General features: G+C 36.5%; 1 protein-coding gene across 2 annotated transcripts in view; it reads right to left on the minus strand.

Annotated features, from left to right (window-relative positions):
• Positions 1–19,709, minus strand: part of Macc1 (MET transcriptional regulator MACC1) — a 78,318-nt gene extending 58,609 nt beyond the window's left edge. The window contains exon 1 of one of the 2 annotated variants that reach the window (XM_076920910.1): positions 19,624–19,709. The gene's annotated coding sequence lies outside the window, so the exon portion shown is untranslated. Of the gene's footprint in view, positions 1–8,574; positions 8,766–19,623 lie in introns of those variants that run through there. The other variant, XM_076920912.1, reaches the window with a different exon arrangement.
• Positions 19,710–23,305: the final 3,596 nt, after the last annotated feature.

Consider the following 23,305-nt stretch of genomic DNA (forward strand, 5'->3'; position numbering starts at 1 on the left):
GAGAATGTTTGCTTCCCTGAGAAGAACAATTGGTTCTCTGTACACAGAGCCCATAAATAAGAAATGACCAAAAAGCATGGAAAAGTAATGCAAGTGTATTTGATAAATGTCTTGCTCATATAATCATCTTTTGCCATTCCAGCTATACAAAAATGTGTATTCTTCTTTAATGGATATGCCACTCCTGTCTACAAATCACTGGCAGTAACACCGGACCTACCATATTGTCAAGAGTTTGGTAAAGAAAACAGAAATGGTGTGAGATATTTCAAGCAGAAAGAATTAGTTTAAAATGTATTTAAAAGTCTTTAAAAAAAAAACAGCATGTGAGCTGACCAAGATATATAATAACAACAGAAAGCAGCTACTATCCTTAAGAAACAAAAGGAAGAGGTGATGAGAGACACCTAGGTCTACTTATTGAGCCATTAACTCCAGACATCTTAGGAATACATAAAAGCATTGGAAGCATGAATGAGGTGCCTGGAAGAGGTTTTGAGACAGCCAAGGGTGGGGTGTGTTTCCCAATATGAAACATAACCTGGCTGAGCTGATATACAGGCTCCGCTTACAGGTACCAGGTTAAGTCAGGGAAGTACCACAGAGCAGAGAAGCATTGATGGCTATACACCAGTTCTAGAACCAAAGAGAACTTCAGAGCTATGGACACTAGGGTCCATAGCTTCCTGCAGACACTCAAGAATGCCAGAAGCTGGGAACAGCGGGTGATTCATTTTTATTTTCTCAGTCTTTTTCCAAGACTGTTCTGGGCAAAATCCAACTGAAATCCTGCAATAGAAACTTAGAAGGGGAAACTGGAGGATCTCGGAAATTTATAATACACAGAAAAATGCAAAGGAAGGAAGTGAATGCCTGAGGCAAGAAATAACATTGTAATGGTAACTTTTATACAGGTTTTGTTTGTTTGTTTTTCCTATAATGGCCATTTTAAAATGTTGATATATTATTTTTATTTACTTTGAAAACAAGATGGGTTAGCACAAAAAATGTTTGCTTCCAAGACTGACAATATGTTTCTATCCCAGAAATTCACATAATGAAATGAGAACTGACTCTCAATAGTCTATATGTGTACTGTGCATGTGCACACACCCCCAACACATACAAAATAAATTTAATTAAAATTTTAATAGAGAAGACAAATAAGCTACATAAATGCACAATAAAGACAAAGCAATGTAAAATATAACAACAAACTAGTGACATTATTTAAGTTTATTGTTGAAAAATCATTTTTATACTTTTTAAAAAGCATATAATAGACTTATAAAAGTTACACATTGGTGTCAAATCTATTTTCGTTATTCTTATAAAAACGCATAAATATTCTGCTTGCGTATTATTCTCTATCAAATCTAGTACATGATGTTATGAAAATTATACAAATTGCAAGCATCCAGGGAAACATCATCCTGTGCTATGTTACAGATGACCTTTGATTCTTTCCTCTTTTCATTGAAATTTTCTTTGTGTCTGGATTGGCCATAGAAACTTAATAAAAAATATATTGGTTACAAGGAAAGGATTCAGTGGTTTCTAAATCTAGAGAATTAAAAATTCCTGTATCTTTTGCTCAAAGATTCTTGTAACTTTGGTGTACTCAGAAACAGCTGCCCAAGAGCTGTCAAGTAAGAAGCTAAATTGTCTGAAGACCACCATGTAGAAGAAACCTTATAAAAATGATTTTATGGCCAGTCTCAACTGAATATTGTCTTCTACTCATTCCCTTTCAAATATTAGACATGACTATGAAGACATCTTGTATCCTGAAGAAGATGAAGATGGTAGCTTCTTCAGTCAGAGGTAAGCAGAAGAAAAATGCAGCCAACCCACTTCTGATCTTGATCACCAAATTGCAAAAACACATTAAGGATGTTGTTTTAAGCTGTGAGCTTTGGGGCATTTGCTATTGAGTAACAACAGATAATGAAATATGTCATCTCAACAATATAGAAAAGTGCATACTAAAATAGACGTTATGTTGAATGTGATTAAATTAACTTGCATATTTAAGTTACAACACAGAATACTCACAAAACTTCAAAGGTAAGAAATTCTCACTTCCTGCTGGTGAAGTAGAAGTATTATGGTACCCAGAAGCCTCTGTGACAATACAAATGCATAGGGCTGAGCTTGTGGCTTTTCTCTGTGGAGTCACCTCAAGGTGTGAGGTTACCTAGAATTCTATGTTTATAATTTCTTTTTCTTTTTCCAAGAAGACACATTTACCAAAAGCTGTATAAATTTCAGACCTTATATAAAATTTATTCCTTAAGACTATACATCAGTAATCATAAAATTCTTTTGGACATTCTCAGTAATCAGTCTTTTCTCCAAAAACACAATTTATAAGAGGGACAGCTATGTTTTTATAAACCTCTTTTGTCAGAACATTTTACATATGATTAAAAAGTAAACTGAAAATCCCAAATGTTCAACAGAGGAATAATTAAATACATTGTTAAGTTAATAATTTAGGGCATAATGTCATCTTTTAAAAAGAAGCCACAAAGTCCTTAACTACACAAGAGACTGTATAATGTCTAATAGAAAAGATTATGCTGAAAAGCTATATAATACATACTTGCAAGTATGCAATGCATTTATTAAAGATAAGAACTGAAAGGGGATTTTGGAGAAGGGAAATGGTTCGGCTGAGGTAATGGTCATGAGATGCAACTTTGATTTTTACTTCTTTCTAATTCTCATTTCTGATCTAGTTACAGCCTGTTATAGCCCATAGAAAGTGATACGAACACTCTCAGAAACCAATTTCTGATGTTTGTAAGATACATCCTGCAAAAGTTGCAACTAGACCAAGGGAACTATTTAATAACCAAGCTAACAAGGCATGTCTGGCTGTAAAGTATCACTTCCTGCTTTCTTGTATGCAATGTTGTGTCTAATGTGGAAAACCCAAACTATCATTAGGAAGATAAACTCAGAATCTGAGAGAAGTTTGGCGCCTTTCTGTTCTCCTTTTGCCTCCAGGGGCAAAGTAAAACCTTTAGGAGTCAGGGAATAAAAAGCCAACATGTGTGTTTTTTCTCTCTCCCTCCCTCTCTTACTCCCTCCCCTTCCCAACCTTCCTCCAATAAGTATTTTTTTTTTTAAAGAAAAAAATACACTATTTAAGACAAAATTTTGGATACTTGAGAAATGATAGGACAGCAGGATCAGAGTCAAGTTAGGTTTATGAAAAGTGGTTTCCAATACCTACAGCCATTCCTTGACTTCTAGGAGCCTTCTTGTTACCATCTGTGAAGTAAGAAGTTCTCACTTACACGTTCTATGCATAAACTATGGTTCTATTTTAAAACAAGAGAATATAGTAACCAGGCATGGTAGCATACACTTGTACTCTTAATACATAGGAGGCTGAGGCACTTGAGAGCTCCAGGCCAGCCTGAGCTACAGCGTGATAGAGACCCTGTCAAAAAAAAATTAAATGTGAAATAACATTTTCCTGAGTATTTTTAAACCTCTTTACTCATGTTTATATTTCAATTATAAATCACTCCTAAAGGCTTAAAAGATAACATTTTAAGTGGTAGAAATAAATTCAGACAAGAGAAAATAGCTGCTGGGTAAGTCGGATTCTGATATATAGCTCAGCGATGCCAGAGGGAGAAAGTTGCGCTTTTATTCTTTTTCCTAATGTTGAGCACAGCAGAGAAAAGTGGCAGTTATTGTTAATATTCCAGAGGATGGAGCTACAGGAGGCACAGCTAACAGTAAGATGTTTGAAAATGCCATGTGAAAACATACTATTTTACAAGCTTCATATAATATATTCATATAATATATGTGTATATATTATAAGCTTCATATAATATATTCATATAATATAGTCATAAAATATTATATATAAACACAAACATATACAAATCATATAAATGGCTTTGATTGGAATTCCCCTATAAAAGATATAATGCTCGTCTCAGAAGACATAAGTTGCCAAATGAAAAGCCTAGTGTCAAACATAAGCTACCTGTTGTTCATCAGGGCTATCCCAAAGACCAGTAACACAATACAGGCTATTGTCATTGTTCTTAGTTGCCCACCAGAACTCAGTAAAACAAACTCCTGGAGACACCATACACTTTGCCATAGGGCATAAAGAAATCAAGTTGATGCTGACCAGAAAGTTCTTCCCTGCTGGCTATCTTCCATGATACTAAAAGGCATTATATGGGTTGCTATGGGGAAAGTCATCAGAAGCTAGGAACCCTGTGATGTATAATAATAAACCAGCATAGCAAGTTATGCCATGGGTACAATAGAGGCACAAATATTATGTGGTTAACCATTGCTTTATGAATGTATTTACGATTTTTTCTGTAAGAGGAAGCATGCCTAGTGCCATAAATCCAGTCAATAATTCATGTTTGGGAAGCTCATGGACTCTGGAGAGGAACCTACTACTATTATTTTGCTGAGTGAATATAGTATCAAACTTTCCTCTATACTAAATATCTCTATTTCTATAGGTTAATATATCAGATAGTCCTCATCTGAAAAATTTCTTTGTGCAGTAAAAGTGATGAATGCACAAACTCATAATTGATCAAACTGCAGAAAATAACAATGGAATTTTCAACTACAAACAGAGCATCTGCATCATCATCTTCTGGCATAGTTTGAATATGCTTAGCTCAGGGAGTGGCACTATTTGGAAGTATAGCTCTGTTGAAATAGGTGTGTCACTTTGGGCGTGGGTTTTAAGACCCTAATTCTAGCTGCCTGAAAGTCAGTAATCTGCTAGCATCCTTCAGATGAAGATGTAGAACTCTCAGCTCCTCTTGTACCATGTTTGCCAGGATGTTGCCTTGTTCCTGCCTTGATGATGATGGACTGAACCTCTGAACAAGTAATTCAGCCCCAATTAAATGTTGTCTTTATAAGAGTTGCCTTGGTCATGGTGTCTGTTCACAGCAGTATGACCCTAAGTAAGACATCTTTCAAAGCTCAAATACCATCTAAGATGAGGAAATGGTAAGATTATAAGAGTGAGAGATCAGGGAGGACCAGAAAGAAATAGTAGTACCTTATGGATATGATACTACTGCTGTAAAAGTAACCTTTATATGCCTGATGTAACTGTCATTTCTGAGCTTACTGACTCTGTCTGCTAAGCTAGGTCTAGTCCTGGAAGCTTCTAGCAATCTCATGAAGACCACAGCATCTGGATTTCCTGAAAAGACCCAATCCTCCAGGGAAGAATAAGACTAAGAACAGAAGGTATAAGACTGCTTTAGAGATACCTATCAAAGCAATGTCTGAGTCCTTTTCTCTGAAGCTGGAGAAACTCTGCACTAATTAAACTAGTGTTTGAGTAAAGTCCCATGAGCTTTCTGAACAGCACTAGGCATCAAATGCAAAGGCAGCATGAGATCTTCAGAAGGATAAAGGGCCAAGCCTATTATGCTTGCTCATAATGTAAACAATGAAGAGAGCAGCAGAGCCCAGGAAGACAGCTTAAAGGCAGTCAGTCACCTAGTGGGTGAAAGGGAAGAAAGGTGACACATAGGCCAACTTAGACATTTCAGGTTTATCACTAAATATCCTGTACTAAATATCCTGTACAAACTCTACCCTTTGATTGCCCAGTTGTGTCTTGATAAGCTTCTAAAGCTGGCTTGCAGGTTAGATTTCACAGATCCTCCCCTACATAGTCCCCAGTCCTAACTTTCTTTTAGGATATCAATATACATAGGCAAATTACATACATTCTACTCAATTAATTCAGTCAAAATAACAAATCCCAAGAATCCTGTTACACTGGTCACAGGATGAACTCTAAGTTGAAGACTCAACAAGAATAAAATAATAATGTTTGGACAGGAAAAACAATGAAGAGTCAATGGAAAAGAGAATACTACTGAGAGCATTTAACAAGTCTTTTCTTCACATAAATGTGATATTGAGACTGTGCAGAAAAAGAGGCTGTCTAAATGAGCAGGCACTGTAGAACACTTCGTCATTGCAAATGCCAAATTCTCTGTCAGGGCTACTACTTGGATGACAGTAGAAAGGAAGGGTGGCTAATCATAGTAATTTGAATTTGAGTAGGGTCTGTTATCTTATGTGGTTATTAATCCTCCAGAGTATCTTAAAGAGAAGCAGCCAGTGTTATTTGCACTATGTGCACCTAAAACATTAAGATGTTGAAATATTATACAGCTTGTATAAGGCTAGTACAAAAAAGCTGTGAGTAGAAGGGAAAATTATTAATTACTAAAGGAGAAAATAGGTTTACATATAAGCAACTGGCAAAAAGTGACCTTCTCCTGGCTACTTCTCATGGAGAAAGTAGGTACCATCAAAATGGTTACCTGAAATAAAAGACAGTGCACTGGGAGAGTGAGGGCAGTGTGCGAGGCAGAAGCTCAGCTTAGATGATGCCAGGGAGATCCCAGAAGGCCACCCTTGGCCTTGTTGGCAAAATGGACACTTTGGTCTGATGTCAGCCCTCCATTCCTGAACCACCTTGTTCTAACTATACATGTGACAACACCAGAGAGATCATTCCCATAATTATCAAGAAATAATTTCTTCATAGCTATGATCTGAAAATAACAGGGTAAGTAAAATTTCTAAAATTAAGTAAGGGAGAAAACAGACCTCTTAGTACTATGAGAACTAACCCCCAGCACTGGTTAAAATGTGTTCATTCACACAGATGAGACATAGCACAAAGATTCGCTCAGCAATAATACCAGGGGATCTGCTTTCAATCTGGCTTCTTGCTTTGTTTTAAAAAAATTAAAATAGACATTTTTAAGCTTTATCAGACAAATGCAACTCAAACTAAATGTTCTAGGAGATGGAAGTAATGAGTTGTATACATTTTCATAAAAGAAAGAGACCCATGCAAACTTAGCTTTAAAAATCCAATGAGTTTGCCTGTTCAACAAAAGGGATAAAGAAAACCCAGTGCCCACATCCTACATATGCAAACACACATGCAGCTACACACGTTACACTCTCATTTAATAGTTTATAAGAAGTAGCTACAGAGGAAATGCCTCTCCCATTAGCAAACAGTGTGAAGTTACAGTTCAAAATAATAAACACTGAAGAAAACACCCCAAGACATCCAAAGAACTGAGAGGTTACCAAAAGACCTTTTATATTGGTCGTCTCACCAACTTACAGCTCACAACAAATCCTGGAAGAGAAAGGAAATTGTTGTCAAATTGCAACAGGCAAGAGTGCATAGGTTAATTACAGGGAATTTTGAGTTTAGCAAAAACCCAGATTTAGCCCAAGATGTAAGAAATCAAGCAGTGCTGTTGCATAAGAGGGGAGCTGAAGCAATGCATCAACACTCAGAAGTGAATTTTCTTTTTATCTGATCCAGGGAAAACATTTCCATGAGCACAACATCAGACTCTTAAGCCGTGTCTAGCCAATCCAACCTAGGAAACATGGGTATAATACACTAATGGAATTTCACAAGGTCCAGGAAATAATTTCCTGTCTATCTTTTGTTTCCAGGCAAGACCAATGTTCAGTAGGAATAACCACGTGCCATATTCTACCCAGCATCCATTCTGATCAGTCCAGCGGCCATTCCACATCACTGTATTTTCACTAACATTGTGCATTAAAAAAAAGCTAACTTAATGCCTACCTACCTAAGGGCGAAAGGAAGCTTCCAAACATTCAAGTAGAATACAAGTGTTCTATTTTCCTCCACCTTCTTTATCCTCAGACTGTGAAGCAGCTGAGGATACTCCAGCAGCTAGAGGCTGGGTGATAGGAGAGGTGTGTAGGCAAGAAGAAACAGGAGGTACCCTCAACTCCAAAAAGGCTGTAGACTCATATGGTGAGGGAAATTGATAAGGAAGACTCAACTTGTCTTCTTAAACAGCAAGCAGGTTTTACATCTCAAGTACAGTAAATTAACCACCTTTACCAGTGAAAGAATTTCACCAAACAAGGAGAGCCTTGAATACAACATGTAGCCATGACTGGCACTCATTTTTTTTTCTTACCTCGCCCTAGTGCTAGGATTTTAGTACTGTAACCCCATGTCTGGCTTTTACTTTCTTCCCAATGACTCCTGTACTACTTTCTTTTCCCTTTAAATGAAGAAATTTACTTCATAGTGTGGGATACTTAATATGAAGGAACTTTTTTTCATGATGAATTTTATTTGTAAAGGATAACTGTCTTGTTTCTTTTTCTGTTTCTGTATTAAAGTACACTCAAAAAAACAACTTGAGAGGGAAAGGGTTTAGCTTTCTCTGAAAAAACAAACAAACAAACAACAAACAACACCTTTACAGACAACAGCAGAGGTTAACCTCACCAGCTCCCATGGGATTCCAAAGCCTCGACAAAGAAGATAGCCATGCCTACCTGCTTAGACATTGAGCTTATAGCATGTTTTTGAAATTAGAATTATTGAATAATGGACAGGATGAAGTTCTATCTGATAAATATTTATCATCTGATATAAATATAAACAAGTTAGGAACTTCTAGACAAAAAAGTATGTTCCTTTCCAATTTGCAAGAAGACTAATGTGGATTTTTTTTTTTTTACCTTTATGTGTCTGTCATTCATAGAAGTTTCCATCAGTGTAGAAACCAGTACAGGTTCCTGGTGTAGATCAGCCTCCCCATCATATGGGTCTATAGCCTTTGGGGAGCTGAGAAGAGGGTACATCCTGCTTCTTCTCTTGCCCTCCACACCTTTACTCTCACTCAGCCTCTAGCTGCTGGAGTATTGATGGCTCCAGTCTGGGGGTAAGAAAGGTGGAGAAGAAGCATAACAGAACATTTGTATGATTTTAAGTTGTCTTTGAGGCAAAACATAGTGGCAAATACCTTTAATTGCAGCACAAGGCAGAGGTAGATGCACTCTAAAAGTTCAAGGCCATCCTGGTCTCCATAGTGAGTTTCAGGACAGCCAGGACTAATCAAGAGACCCTGTCCCAACCAAAAAATCGAAGTTGCCTTTGGTTATCTATTATGGACTTGGTTGATGTTTATCACTGCTAATGCTGTTGCTAATGTGAGGTGGTGATGGTGGTGGTGGTGTGTCCTATATGTCCCCATACCCACATTTTGGGAGATCCACAGAAACTTTTCAACCATGTTTGTGAATTAGCTGAGGCATTTAGTTCTTAAATGAGCCATACCTCCTGACTGGCAGCAGAGAAACACAGGAAGCCTCATTCTCTAGGTTGACATGAGAGAACAGATTTTTTTTTTTTTTTTTTAACCTCTGTCAGGACTGGTATAACCTTCTAAAATCACTATCATAAATTCCTCATGTCTGTTCACACTTTTGGGTTAGTTGCAAGTAGAATTCAGTTTAAAGGCTATGAAAATGTTCACAGCTGGGATTTTTTGCCAGATCCCTTTAAGGTATCTGAAATTAATTTTCCTGGACCCTGAGATAATCCACCTCCCCCCTTTTTCATTGTGTTACTGTGCAAAACTGATCACTGTGGATCAAAACTGGCTCTCTGGTAATTATCATCAGATACTGGAAAATTCATGATCACCATGGTTTAAAAAGGATATATCTCATAAGCAATAAAATTTTATCATTAAATATAAGGAGTAAAATATTGGAAGCTAGGTATGCTGCATCTGTATATTAAAACATAGAATATGAGCATGTAAGCACTTTTATACTCTATGGAACTGCTTTGTTTGTAAGAATTACTTTATACTCAGGGATGATTGTTAAGAGGTCCTGCCTAGTATGTTCAGGGGCTTGGGTTCAACACCTAAGAATACAAAACAACATTGAACTTTTTTCACATTTTATTAATTGACTTCGTGTCTGTGTCTGTGTGTTTATGTGGTATGTATATACACGTGTGAATGCATACATGCCACCACGCACATTCAGAAGACAAATTACTGCAACTGGTTCTCTTTCTACCATGTAGGCCTTGACAATTGAACTCAGATTGTAAGGCTTGACAAAAACAAGCACCCTTACCTCTTGAGCCATTTCACTGGCCCAACAACATACTTTTATTGTCCTTACATAGATACTGGGAAATATATTGAAGCCTACATTTGCTTGCTGTGATTTTTTTAAAAGTCCTTATCTTTGCACAGTACTACCAACATTTGTTTTTCAGTTTTGGCAGCCTAAGACATTGGAACTTCAACCCAAGTCTAAGTAGAAAACACATAATCAGCCAATTAGTTAATTACACCAACCTCTAAAACCCAAAGTGAACAAGGGAGTTGGTGTTTTCCAGTAAACAGATGATCTGTAACTCTTTTTTTATACACAAGATAAAGAAAATAGGTTGAAACATGAGCAGTATTCTAACACAAACTGTGTATCATATAACTTCATAAGTACTGTAACAATAGGAAAGTTTAACCATTTTACTTAAAATTAGATTGCATTATTTATATTAACAGCAAATAATAGCTGCTACTTTCTCCTGCTTATTAAAATTACCTGAAAAGAGAATGATCGACTTAGTAAGAGTGCAAGCACTGATGAAAACTCCCTATTTCTAATCAGAGAAGGGTTAAGAGGTTTTCCCCATCATTCTAATATGTAGATCTAGAATTCAATTTATGCTAGGCTTATTAAGGGGCAATTTTCATCAAATACATTTTTAATATATGCATAAATACTACTTCTGACAACAATGAAGTTTATTTTCTTGAAAATTGTAAAAAACATATATGAATAAAATTACATAAACTTTACCTGTCATAAATCTTCATGGTGTCAAAGCAGGTCATTTTTAGGCAATGTTGCCAATTCATAAAATATTTCCTATGGATTCATTTAATAAAAAATTTAAAGCCATTTTACAAAACCTACAGTAGATATTTAATAGCATGTACAAAAAAGGAGAAATTGAAAAAATTTACTTGGAGAAGATGTAAATCAGAATATCACATAGCTTTCCCAAGAAGATGGAAGAATTGGAAGAAGCCCAGATTATCTGCTTGGTTCTCTTCCTGCTTCTTTGAGATTGTTGTTTGATTTGGCCTTAACCTTGGTTTTCTAATTCTCTCTCATCTTCTTTTTCTTGATCTAAAGTTATCATGATTTGTCTGTTGTTACTTGATCATTCCTTCTGTTTCCTCCAGTAGGTTCTTCTCTATTACATATTTATTTAGCTATTTCTAAAGGTTGTCTTATTCCTTCTCGTCTCATGTCCATCAATATCCTTGAAGTATTCCAGACTGTTTCCTCCTTCCAAATATCAGCTTTTACAGGAAAAGTTTATTAATATTTGAGTCTCACCTAAATACCTTCCCTGAGCTGCAGAACCTTGACATTCACCTGCAAGGTGTCTCTCTGAGATTGGTGCTCTCACCTCCAAATAAACTCCAAACCACAGCTCTCCCTATTACATTTCCACCATCACACTGCTTTTGTTGACTATTTTACAACCTTCACATTTATTTCCAAATAAAATCTTAGAGCTCCCTTAACCTGAGCCTTCTTCTTCATATATCAAAGACATCAAGTCATCATATCCAACTGCCTTAGTCTTTTTTTATTAATGCCCAAACCTCTGTTCTGGGTTAGTTTTTATTGTTGCCTTCTAGAATCCTCTTCCAGTTAAATTAGTTTGTCATTTTATTGTTTTTTTTTTTTCTTTTGTAAGGCATTCTGCCCACTGCCTGACTGTAATTTTCCTGAAACATAAGTCTGGTGTCATCTGATGCCTGTTCCTGAAACACTGGAGAAATGACCCTGGATAAGATTGACAATGACACTTAATAGGGCATCATTCATTTTCCATTGACCTCTCTGTGACACACACTTCCAACTTCTACATTCTTGAAAAGTTCCCCTGTTCTGTTCACTGACTCTCTTCTAAGTGGGATTTCCCCCTATTTCTTTGGCCTTTCTTATTCATTCTTAACTTTGGCTGTTGCTTTGCCAGAGGCACCAACTAGAAAAGACAATCATATCAATGATGGCAGTTATACTTAGGATTTGCTGATTCTATATCCATCTCTAACCCATTTACACTGCTGACTCAAAGATCTGCCCAGTTACTTCCTTGTGTGGAAAACCACAGAATGTCAAACTACCATCCTCAACTCAATTCACTTATAGTCCTTCTTCAAAAACCTGTTGCTCCTGTCTTCCTATCTAAAGAAACAAACACACTATTACCCACTCAGTAAGATACCAATATGAGAGAGCATGAGGTCATTCAGAATCAATCTGACCCCTCCCTGTCCTCCAGGCATTGTTCTCAATCTACTAATTTCTAAGTAGTTAGTATCACTCCCATCATACACCTCACTAGTTTTACATCTTTTGAGAAGGTTCTACATAGTTCTTAAGAAATCATTGCAATAAATCCTCCACTGCCTGTAATCTAAATTTTGTTCTAGAATAATATGTAATGGTGATATGACAGTAATGTGTAGTAAAGTGTGATGGAAACACCATACAACCTTTTTGTCAATTATCCTTCTGAATATCTATTTTAGATACAAACAGACTAAGACACAGACATACAAACTTAAAGGTAATATGAATATGATTCTTAAATTTATTACAGTAAGCAGAAAATACCTTTAAGTCAGAAAGAAAAACTCACATATTTTTATAAAATGCTAAATCTATCTTCTTTAAAATTATCCAATATCCTGGTCAGGGGAGTTTATCAGACTTCTAAAACACTATAGGCAATACTTGGTTGCTTCCCAGATGTTGAAGATAAGTCCATATTGATGAAGATACTATGTCCTTTAGACAAAAAACTTGGAGAATCTGAGATAGATCTGAACTGGAAAACTCTCTGAGGACTAGCTTTCATAGCACCTGAAGTGGTTTCAAGGAAGGAAAACAACCAATAGTTCCACCCAGACCTGATGCCTGTGAACCACAACAAAGACCTTTTATAGTGGTGATCTTACCTTGAGAGTAACCAACAGCTCTCTAATTGGAATTAAGACTCTCTTAACAAGAGGGAAATCATATCTGGTACTCTAGCCTACTATCTAGAGATACTGAAAAAATTGTTCTTATGGAGAACCTGTTATCACCACTTTACTTATCCAGTATAATTCCTAATTGCATTCTAAATACTTATCCATATATCCACAAATAAATATAATCACTTTTTGCTATAAATAGAGACTATTGCAAAATAACCCACTACTGTCCAAAATGAAGAACACAACTGATCAAGAAGTTCCTTACCCCATTTGGCACCTCTATAACAAAACTCTAAGGTTCAGAGAACATCTCAGAAGAGGAGGTAAAAAGATTATAAAAGTCAGGGGCCAGGGAATCTGCTGTGAAATTGTGGCCTAAAAATGTCAGGGAAGCTTCATCCACAATACTTCAAAAATATGACTGACTAAACTGTCCTGAACAAGCAAAATACCTATTAACATAGAAGCATAGAAAACCTCACAAGGTCTCACTGATAAACAAAGAACTACCAGACAACTAAGAAATGCTGAGGGCTGAAGAAAGTTTTCCCTAGGGATGAATGACTTGATTGGTTAACCAATACCAAGTGGTCACCCTGCAATCATATTCATGCAAGGATCCAAATGGAACACTTATATATTAAAATTTTAAAATCTTAAAAAGATATCTAACCACCCCCCAAACACCTTGGTATATTTCCTACCTGCTCTTCCCTCTACTGTCCACAGCCAGAGCTAGACATTCCTCTGATGCAAACCCATGAATTCATTTTCATATTTCATTATATATTGTATACTTTCTTTGTCTCTTCTACTTCATGATAAGTGCCTTACTTCCTCCACCCTCAGTACTAAGCAGACTACAGGTAGAATAAATATTGAATGAATAAATAATGGTTGCCGCCATTTGCCTCAGTGACTTACAGGGATTTTTCCAGGCTTCAGTGAAAGGTGCACATTAAGACTCTGAAAAATCTTCACATTTACAGGCCACCCTCCTTTTCCATCATTCTCCTTTGTTCTTTTGGTTTTTTCTTCCCAAATATTCCATCCCAAGCTTGTTTATCAGTGAGGAATGGTGCCATATTTCTTAATAACTGCTATATTTCAAAACAGCTCAGCTATCATATAGTATATGTTAAAAAATTATTTGTTGAATTAATGTTTGAATAAATTACTTATGTTTGAATAAATTCCAGCTAGAGATCCATTGTCCATATTGTCTAAAAGCTATTCTCTCCAAGTTTTACCCCTTTAATCTCCTCTCTCAAGTATACAAAGTTTTGTAAAGTTTGGTCAAACTGTAAACATGAGATCTGGTATTTACTAGACAAATTTTTTTAAATTAATGAATGTATTTATTTACTTAACATCCATGCTGACCCCCTTAACAAGCCTCCCTTTCACACATCCTCCCCTTCTCCTCTGAGAGGGTGGAGACCCCTTTAGGTATCCCCAAACCCTGGCACATCTTTTTCCACTTAGACCTGACAAGGCAGCCCAGTTAGGGGAGCATATTTCACAGACAGGCAACAGCTTTAGCATAGCACCTGTTCTTGTTGTTGGGGGATCCACATGAAAGCAAACTTAAACTCTATTCAGTTAAAAAAACAAACAAACAAAAAAACCGAAACAGTTTCACTTATTTTGAAAGGTCCTTGGTCCTGTGAAAGCTTGATGTCCCAACAGAGAGAAATGCTAGGGTGGTGAGGTAAGAGTGGGTGGATGGGTGGGGGAACACCCTAATAGAAGCAGGAGTTAGGGTGGGATAGGGGGTTTTTGGAGGGGAAACCAGAAGGGGGATAACATTTGAAATGTAAATAAATAAAATAGCCAATTAAAAAATTTTTAAAGAAAATATATGCATAAAAAATGCTCTCTTGATTTTATCTAAACAAAACCTGTCATCTAATCCTCCAAAATTCATGTAAGTGAAGTAAAGCATTTAATACATTATTTGACATGTGAAAATATTTTAGTACTCTTAGGCCTTATTATCAATATCACAATTACTATTAATTGAATTATAACAAAACTAAATGTTATTTAAAGGAAAAGTCAAACAATGTCTTGCACCATCAGCTAAGAAAGGAGCTGATTTAAAATAAAATTGTTCACCATGTTTTAGAGATTGGAATGTTCCAAAATTTTCAGAATCTCCAATATAACAGGAGTGCTTCACTTTTCTTTATATCCAGAAAGATAATTAAGACAAATGTCCCAATTTTATCAACAAACTTATCCATAATGGGCATAAACAGAAAGTCTGATTTTGGCTGGGGAAACAGTTTGGTAGAAACATGTTGGGACAGTTTTTCAGTATCTCAGAAAAGGAGACAAATATACCTCTAGTGCAACAACTCCATTCCTAGAAACTATCTAGGCAAATTCTGAAGTTTGTAAGAGAATGTGGTAGAGAATGTGGGCTGCCGTGTCTGCCTCAAAAAAAGAAGATGAAACTTGATACGCCAGAGTGGGTTGATATCCTTTCCTTCTATAAGGAAAGGGGAAGGGGAAATAGGAGAAGAGGGAGGGACTGGACGGAAAGGAGTGAGGAGAAGTTGCAATCTGAATATAAAGTAAATTAATTAACTAGTGAAAAACTATATATACATATATACTCTGGGGGGTCTACACACAGTATAGTAGGATCTTTGAGTTTGGAGGAGAACCAGGCTTAAGAAATATTTTCTTTTATCTTTAATGTTATACTTTTCTGAATCTGTTACTTAAATATGTAAGTCTTTGTGATGGCTGTCTTCAAATAGCCTGTATTTTAGATAAACATTTGAATTAATTTCTTTCTCTATTTGAAAAAAAAAGAAATATACAAAATTCCACTATTGGTCCTAAAAAAAAAACAAAAACCAAACCAAATCAAACCAAAAAACCAAAAACCTACCACCACCACCAACAACAAAACCCACCCTATCTCTTGATTAGAGATGAAAACACTCCTATTTGTTCTGAGAAATAAATCTTTATTTTTATCCTGAATATTGAAGCATCATATACCTCTGAGTAAGGTGGTCAGAGTAATCAAGAGAAACCCAAGAGAAAGTCAGTCATTAGATAAAGTCGTTGTGTCTTTCAACAGGCTTCCTATATCACTGTACACCTGAAGGCTTTGTTTTTCTTCAGTTTTCCTCCCCAAAAGCCTGAGGGCAACTGGATGAAGAGAAGGCTAGGTCTTGTTCTTGTGGATGGCACTCACTGTTACTCCTATGCTCTGGCTACCCTATAACTACCTTTTCTCTTGATGAATATTGTAGTTTCCCTTTCAGCTTACAGATTTACTTCTCTTAATTTCCAGTGGCCTACAGTGTTCCTGTCATTCTTTTTTTTTTTTTTTTTTTTTTGGCTGTCAAGCTTGAAAACTTTGTCATTATTGTTCAACATTCTTATGGAATGATTATATCCTCATTACTCCGTGAATGTGTGTTGGGGGGAGATGATGTGCACAGGTACATGTGTGTACTGATTTGTATAGATTATTTGCTAATGAGCTCTGGGGATATGCATGTCTCTGAATCCCAAACAGGTCCTTACTGTGAAACAGGTTTTGTGCTTGTACATTAAACACTTTACCTATTAGGCCCAAATCAGTGAACACCAGGTTCAATAAGAAACTTAGTGTCGAAAAATAATGCAGAAAGTGTGATAAAGGCAGAAAACTACTATCAATGCTTGACCTTTACATGTGTGTACATTCCAACATACATGTAATATACACACAACTGTGCCACTCTCCTTTGTTGTTGGACTCCTCTTTATCCATGCTTAAAGTATCAGTCTGTTTCCATGAGTTCCCTTATATCTCTGCTGTCTATTCCCCAGATCACCTGCATGCTATCTCCTGGATACATCTGCTGAGGAATGCAAGGCTCCTAAGATACTCCTAAGACAAGACTCCTGAGTCACTGAGTCAGAACACTTTTGAATACTGTTATCTGGAAGTCCAAATCTCTTTGAAGTTTCCATAGTCAATCCAATTTCAGAGCAAATCTCCCACTGGTCTCTCCATAGAATACTCAACATCCCTTCTTCCTCAAAATATATAGAAACTACCATATTTTTAGGTTTAACATTTTTCCTATTTCAAAATTCAATGTACTTTAGTATTCATTGTTCATGACTTGTTGCCAATTACCATACAAACAATATTTTCACTTAATATGCCTGTAAGTCCGCTATTATTTTTAACTCAGATAAATGTTTTAAAGGTTAACTTATAACATTGAAGTAATGTTATATTTTTAATATATATGTGCAATAAATAATCAATACCTATAAACTGATATTATTTAAAAAGAGTAATTGAACTACCTTTCACCTGATAAAATCTAATTGCTTATTCTGGTGGTGTTATGAAGAAAGATCAAACAAGTATTAGAAGAATTTTCAAATCAAAAATTTATCCTGGGATAATATGTTAGAAAATAGCATATTATAATAATTATAATATTATAGTAGCGGTTTTCTAAGTCTGATACCTCAATGGTGACAATTCTCTTGCCTATGTTGCCTAAAATAATTTTATGTATACACAGTCTGGAAACTGCTACTGTGCATGCAATAATCTCACCATCTTTCTCTGGAGAGGTAAATTTTGTCCATTCTTCTAGGACAGCTAAAGGTCCACCACTTCCCTCAATGCACTCTGAAAATTTATTACACTGTTACTGCCACTTCTAAAGGCATCCTGGATAAGCATCTTCTCATTCTGCTTTTGAAAGACTCCTACACATATTCACTTTTCTAGCCTCCAGTACCTTCAATTCAAAATAAAGACTTAGAGAGGCTGCTTCATAATCCCATGATTCTCACCATCACACTTTCTATGGTGTGGGATTAGCAGCAGTGGCTCCCTGAGTATCCCCAGGTAACTAATAGGTGAACCCCTTTCCAGCTAACTATTTGAGTAGTGTCCCTTGGAATAGATGAAGCTTACCTAAGACATTCTTATGGCCTCCATGCCTAGCCAAGCTGGAAAGCACTGAAATAGTTCTAGATACATTTATTAAACAAGTAAATGAGACTTTTTCCAGAAACCAAACCATAGGTCACTTCTATTAGTAACTGTGTACCATATATTCAGTACTTCACACCAGCTATATTTTAATTCTGTACTGTCATGGTTCCTAAAAAGTTCACATCTGTATGACATACCTTACACAAAATACTAGTTGTTACCTTCAGTGGTCACCAAATACCCTAGGGAAATCTGTTCACATATAAGATGGCATACCTAGGTCTTTTGAGAAAGGACTTCCTAAAAATTAAATAATCACATATTCAATTTCAATATAATTTCAAACTATATTTTATCTTTTAACTTACTAGTACATGTCAGACAATATGACTTTTAACAAGCTTTGACTTAATAGTCTTAGTTATTTCTAGGGCACAAACAGGTAAAAATATTATGCTTAAAAATTAGCTACAGGGAGGGTGAGAAACAGAAATAAACAATGCATTTGATTTAAGTGTTATGAATGAATTGTAACTATAGCTTCCAAGTCCATTGTATTAATTAACAGAACTTTATAATTTGTGTGTTCTATACACTACCTAGGAAATTCTGAAAAAATTATCATTATGAGTTAAAGGAAATAATGTAGTTATGTAAAGGAAGGCATAAAAAGATTATCACTGAGATCCAAATAACATTAAATCATGACTAAAGTACACGGCCATCAGCTCTTAACTATTCTGATGGAGACACAATACCCTAGCATGAGCAACTCAATATTAGCCTGAAATTGGGCACAATGAATACAGATTCAGATGTACTTTATTAAGGAATCAATAAACCTTAGTAAATGGATAGCATCATGATTTTTACTACATTCCTTTTGGTCATTTCATTGTGGAAAATCATGACATAACAACACCATTCTAACTATTTATATACAAAGTACAATAACATCAAGTAAATGCCACAGTTATAGAAACCATCTTCAGAATGGTTCCATTGTGCAAAACTAATACTTTACACCCATAAAAGAATGCCTGCTTCCTCTTTCTCCCAGACACTAGCAACCACCATTCTACTTTCTATGTTTCTGAAACTAACTGATCTAGATATCTTATGTGAGTGAAAAAAAAAAAAAACATATCTATTTGCCTCTTTGATCAGTTCCTGAAACTTAACACTTAAGTTTGATGAGGTTAAGTCACCTCTGTCAGGTGCTGCCTAGCGTGTGTTAAGAACAATATGATGCTATGTGATAGACTAAGTGCATTTTACAGATGAGGAAACTAAGGCTTCTTAGGGTGAAATGCCCTGTTATATCAGGTCAATCCAACTCCACCCGATTCCAAAGCTCAATCTTTTCAACATGTCCAAATCAGATGCACCTTGAAACAGTATTTTCGGAGGCTTTTAACCAAGTTTTGATCCAGGTTAATAAGGTTTTGTTGTTTGTTTGTTTTTGTTTTACAACTTGCTTTTCATGTTACACGTGTTCCTTCTTTTAAAAACAAGCCATTTTAAATCATCCCTCAAAGTGTTGTTCTAACTCTGTTCCACAAGTTTTTTGAATAAGTTACCTCCCATTGTTTTTCAAGCATGGTTTAGAAAAAAAAAAAAAAAAAAAACAGTCCATTAGTTAATGTTTCTGAAAATAATGAACTTCCCAGTGTATAGCACACATCTACAATGAAAGGAATATTACGTTTTTAAAATAACACTTACATCTGTGGAAATGAGTCCAGGTTTCTTCAGTTTAGGCACATGCCTGTCTCGGTGACCCAGGAGCACCAGCACTCCTGACAGAGCTACCTGGGATTCAAATACCTACCAACGTGACACAGATGCTGCCCAACCAGAAACCCTGGAAGGCAAGAGAACTACAATACCCACAATTCAGGCTCCATACCCGAAACTATCAAATCAGGGAGTTGGCTACCATTTCACTCTAAGAAAATGGAAACTGTTTAGAATGTCATGTGGAGTTGGATGAGGATGGGGGTTGGGGTTGGAAAGAAGAAGGTACATCTAAGACCAGACTAGACCTAAGGCCCTTTTTCCATAAACGGAAATTAAAGTGGTGTGATGTTTGCCAAAAACCTCAAGAACTCCTTTGGCAGGAAATGAAAATTCTTTGTGCAAACAAATGTTCTTGCAGCTGTGGAACCTGCCTGGCCAGATTCTCTTTCGGTGATTCAGGGTGTGGGCACCTCTGTGCCTGGGGAGGTAGGTAGATTGAAAAGCAGAGGTTAGGCCAGACAGCTTCAGTTCCTCCTGTATCAGCACTTTCCTTATCACTTGGAGATGCTGCAGACGTGTGTGGGTGTTTTCTTCCTTTATTTTCCAAAACTTTCTTACAAATAAATAAATAAATAAATAAAACCGAACAAACGAAAAACCCCACTACACTTATAATAGGCTTTAAAAACTATGAGCGAAATGAACCCTCCCCCTTTCTATTCTGGATCTACTTTTTTTCCTTCTGTAAATTCCAGCATTATTCCCAGTTGTTTAGAAATCAAGAGAAAGAAAATGAACAGAAAAAGTGTAAGTTAATAAAACAGTGTATTAACTGTTTTACTATGCAGTATTAGTAACAGGAAAGTTTTTAAGAATCTAAAACTAAGAAATGTGTTTTACCCTTTTTTTTTTTTTTCATACAGCCTCTCTATCTAAACCCTGTATTTCCTGTGAGATACAACCCAGAAAGTAATGAACCTTATCTTGGTCTGGGTTTAAAAGCATAGCAAGGGGTTCATCAAACCAAGGAGACAGCAGAGGGATGACCAAAACGAGAACCTTCCATTTCCTGCTCTCTCTCTCTGTCTCAGAATTCTTCAGTCCTCTGCCTCTGTAACTGTACTGTCAAAGTAACCTAGTCCAGCCAGAGTCCTGCTGAAGCTCCTCTGTGAATCATCTCATAGCAACCCAACCATCCCTGAACTCCTGAATAGAACCGAACTTTCTTATGTTTCATTTATGTTGCTTCCCTAAATAATGGCTATTTTCCCAACCCTATCGGTTTTGTTCTACAAGCTATTCCTTTACCTCAAGTAGGTAAGATTCTTCCTTTCACTGAATAAGAAAAAATGCTTTCTTGCATCATCTGGCTTCATCAGAATTAGTCCCTCCCACTTAATAAATTTCCTGGTATACTCTCATACCATGTGTTCTTATTTTATATGACTTTGTATATATAAAACACCCTTATCATTATTTAAAGGCAGAATTTTATTGCATCCCCACCTCATTGACTCAGTAATATATATGATATTCCTGATAAGCAAATACTCAATGCAGGAAATAATATCAATATTAACCTAAGTTGGATTTTAATGTTTACTGTTATCTCTATTCCACCCAGTGGAGTTCTACAACAAATACTGCTATCAGAACCCTGTGCTGGCCAATATGTACTGAGGCTCCCACACCTTTTACTTATATTTTTCTTTTTCATAATGCTGGAGATCAAACCAACAGACTTTCTCATAGGAAGCAAGAAAATCTACCATTGGGCGACATCCCCATCTCTCTCTCTCTCTCTCTCTCTCTCTCTCTCTCTCTCTCTCTCTCTCTCTGTGTGTGTGTGTGTGTGTGTGTGTGTGTGTGTGTGTGTGTGTACACTCATACACAGAGACCAGAAATCAATGTTAGTGTCTTCTTCTTGTTGTTTTACTTACTCCCCACCTTATTTTTTAGGCTGGTCAGCAGCTCCAGGAATCTTTTTGTCTTGTCTCTTGTGTTAGGATTACAGATACACAACACCACAATAGGATTTTTACATCCGAGTTTGATATTTAATTCAGGTCCTCAAGCTTCTGTAGCAAAGACTTTTCCTACAAAATTATTTCCCCAGACTCTAGCCTTGTTGTTTAAGGTAAGAGTCTTACTATGTAAAACAGTTTTACTTGACAACATAATTCTTTTTGGTCTTTGGGGGCAATAGGAGTGCACCATCATACCAGCCTGCACAGCACTTATTTACAGAAAGTCACAGTATTAAATAAAGAAATACTGCCCCTGACAGTACCTGAATTGAAAGCTCTTGTGGATCACCACTCTTTCTTCATCTCCAGTTCCTGCAGTGTACTTACTTGACTCTAAATCCTAAAGACTAGTTTTCTACCCCATGACTGCTTTCTTGACCTCTGTTCTTGCCTTCAACTTTGATCTATGATTCTTGGCTCCCACATTCCTGGCTCCCCCCCCCCCCCCAAAAAAAAAAAAAAAAAAAAAAAACCTAATCTCCTGGGTCTGAACCTAAAACATTATAGGCTCTTTAAAACAGTCCTTAATCACTGATTTCCCTCACCCAGAGAAAGGCATTCTCAGCACTTGTTAGTTGTGCACATCAGTCTCAGAGTTATTCTCTGAGTCTTCACATGCTCAGCTGTCTTCTAGCTGTCAACAGTGGTGGAGGAAGTGAGTCAGATCCTGCTGCTGACTCACTCAGTGACATTTCTGTGGGCCATCAGACACAAAGGCAATCTGATAAAGGTGAGTGCTGTCTGGCAGTAATGAAAGCATTCTCCTCCCTGTTTCTAATAGCATTGTACAGTTGTCTCTGTAGGCCGCCTGTGTGACAATAATTAAAACTGTTTAAGTTAGGTCCACCACTAGTCCTCCACACAGGGATTAGGGTTGCTTCTTGAAGGAAATCTCTTTTGATATTTTGTTCTTTCCATGCTTCCTTCCTAACTCCTTGTACTGATGTGGACTGTGAGTGAGCTGATGCCTTATGCATGCTTTTCCAAGCTGCTTTCAGTTTTCTACTAAAATCATGACCATGTTCATTCAACCTTGAAATGTATTGTCCTTAAAAGAAATTTAAAATATCCACAAATATTACTTCCTTATATATTCACAGGTTTGTTGAAAAATAGGAAAGTCAGCCCCTTTCCATACCAGTGGGTTGGAGGAGGAAGCCAGAGATTGGAAAAACTTTAACTGGTTCATGATTCTTGGAAATACACTAGGATACACAGGAGATTAGCTTGTGTCAAGTGTAGGCCTTCTGTGGTTATCTACAGAGTGCATACCTATTCTTTGCAGGGACATTTGGAAGGGCCAATAAAGGACTAATATCTCATATTCTTCATATGATGTAAACCCACAACATGGACTTCAGGCCTCTTTCTCTTACCATAATGTGATGTTCATTCGTGTGTGTGTGTGTGTGTGTGTGTGTGTGTGTGTGTGTGTGTACACTTTTAAAGAGTAAGAATAAAACAAAAATCCCTCAAAAGAACACCTTAGCCTAAAGACACTGATGTACTTTATTAAAGTTTAAATTCTACTCTTTCCCTTTATCTATACACTCCAGTAAATTTCTGGTTACTTGCTATCTTGTTTAGTCTTGTAGATAAGACAGAGACAAAGCTCTTAATATAGTGGATCAGATACAGCT

Source organism: Arvicanthis niloticus, chromosome 23 (genome assembly GCF_011762505.2).
Source record: "Arvicanthis niloticus isolate mArvNil1 chromosome 23, mArvNil1.pat.X, whole genome shotgun sequence".
Lineage (NCBI taxonomy): Eukaryota > Metazoa > Chordata > Mammalia > Rodentia > Muridae > Arvicanthis > Arvicanthis niloticus.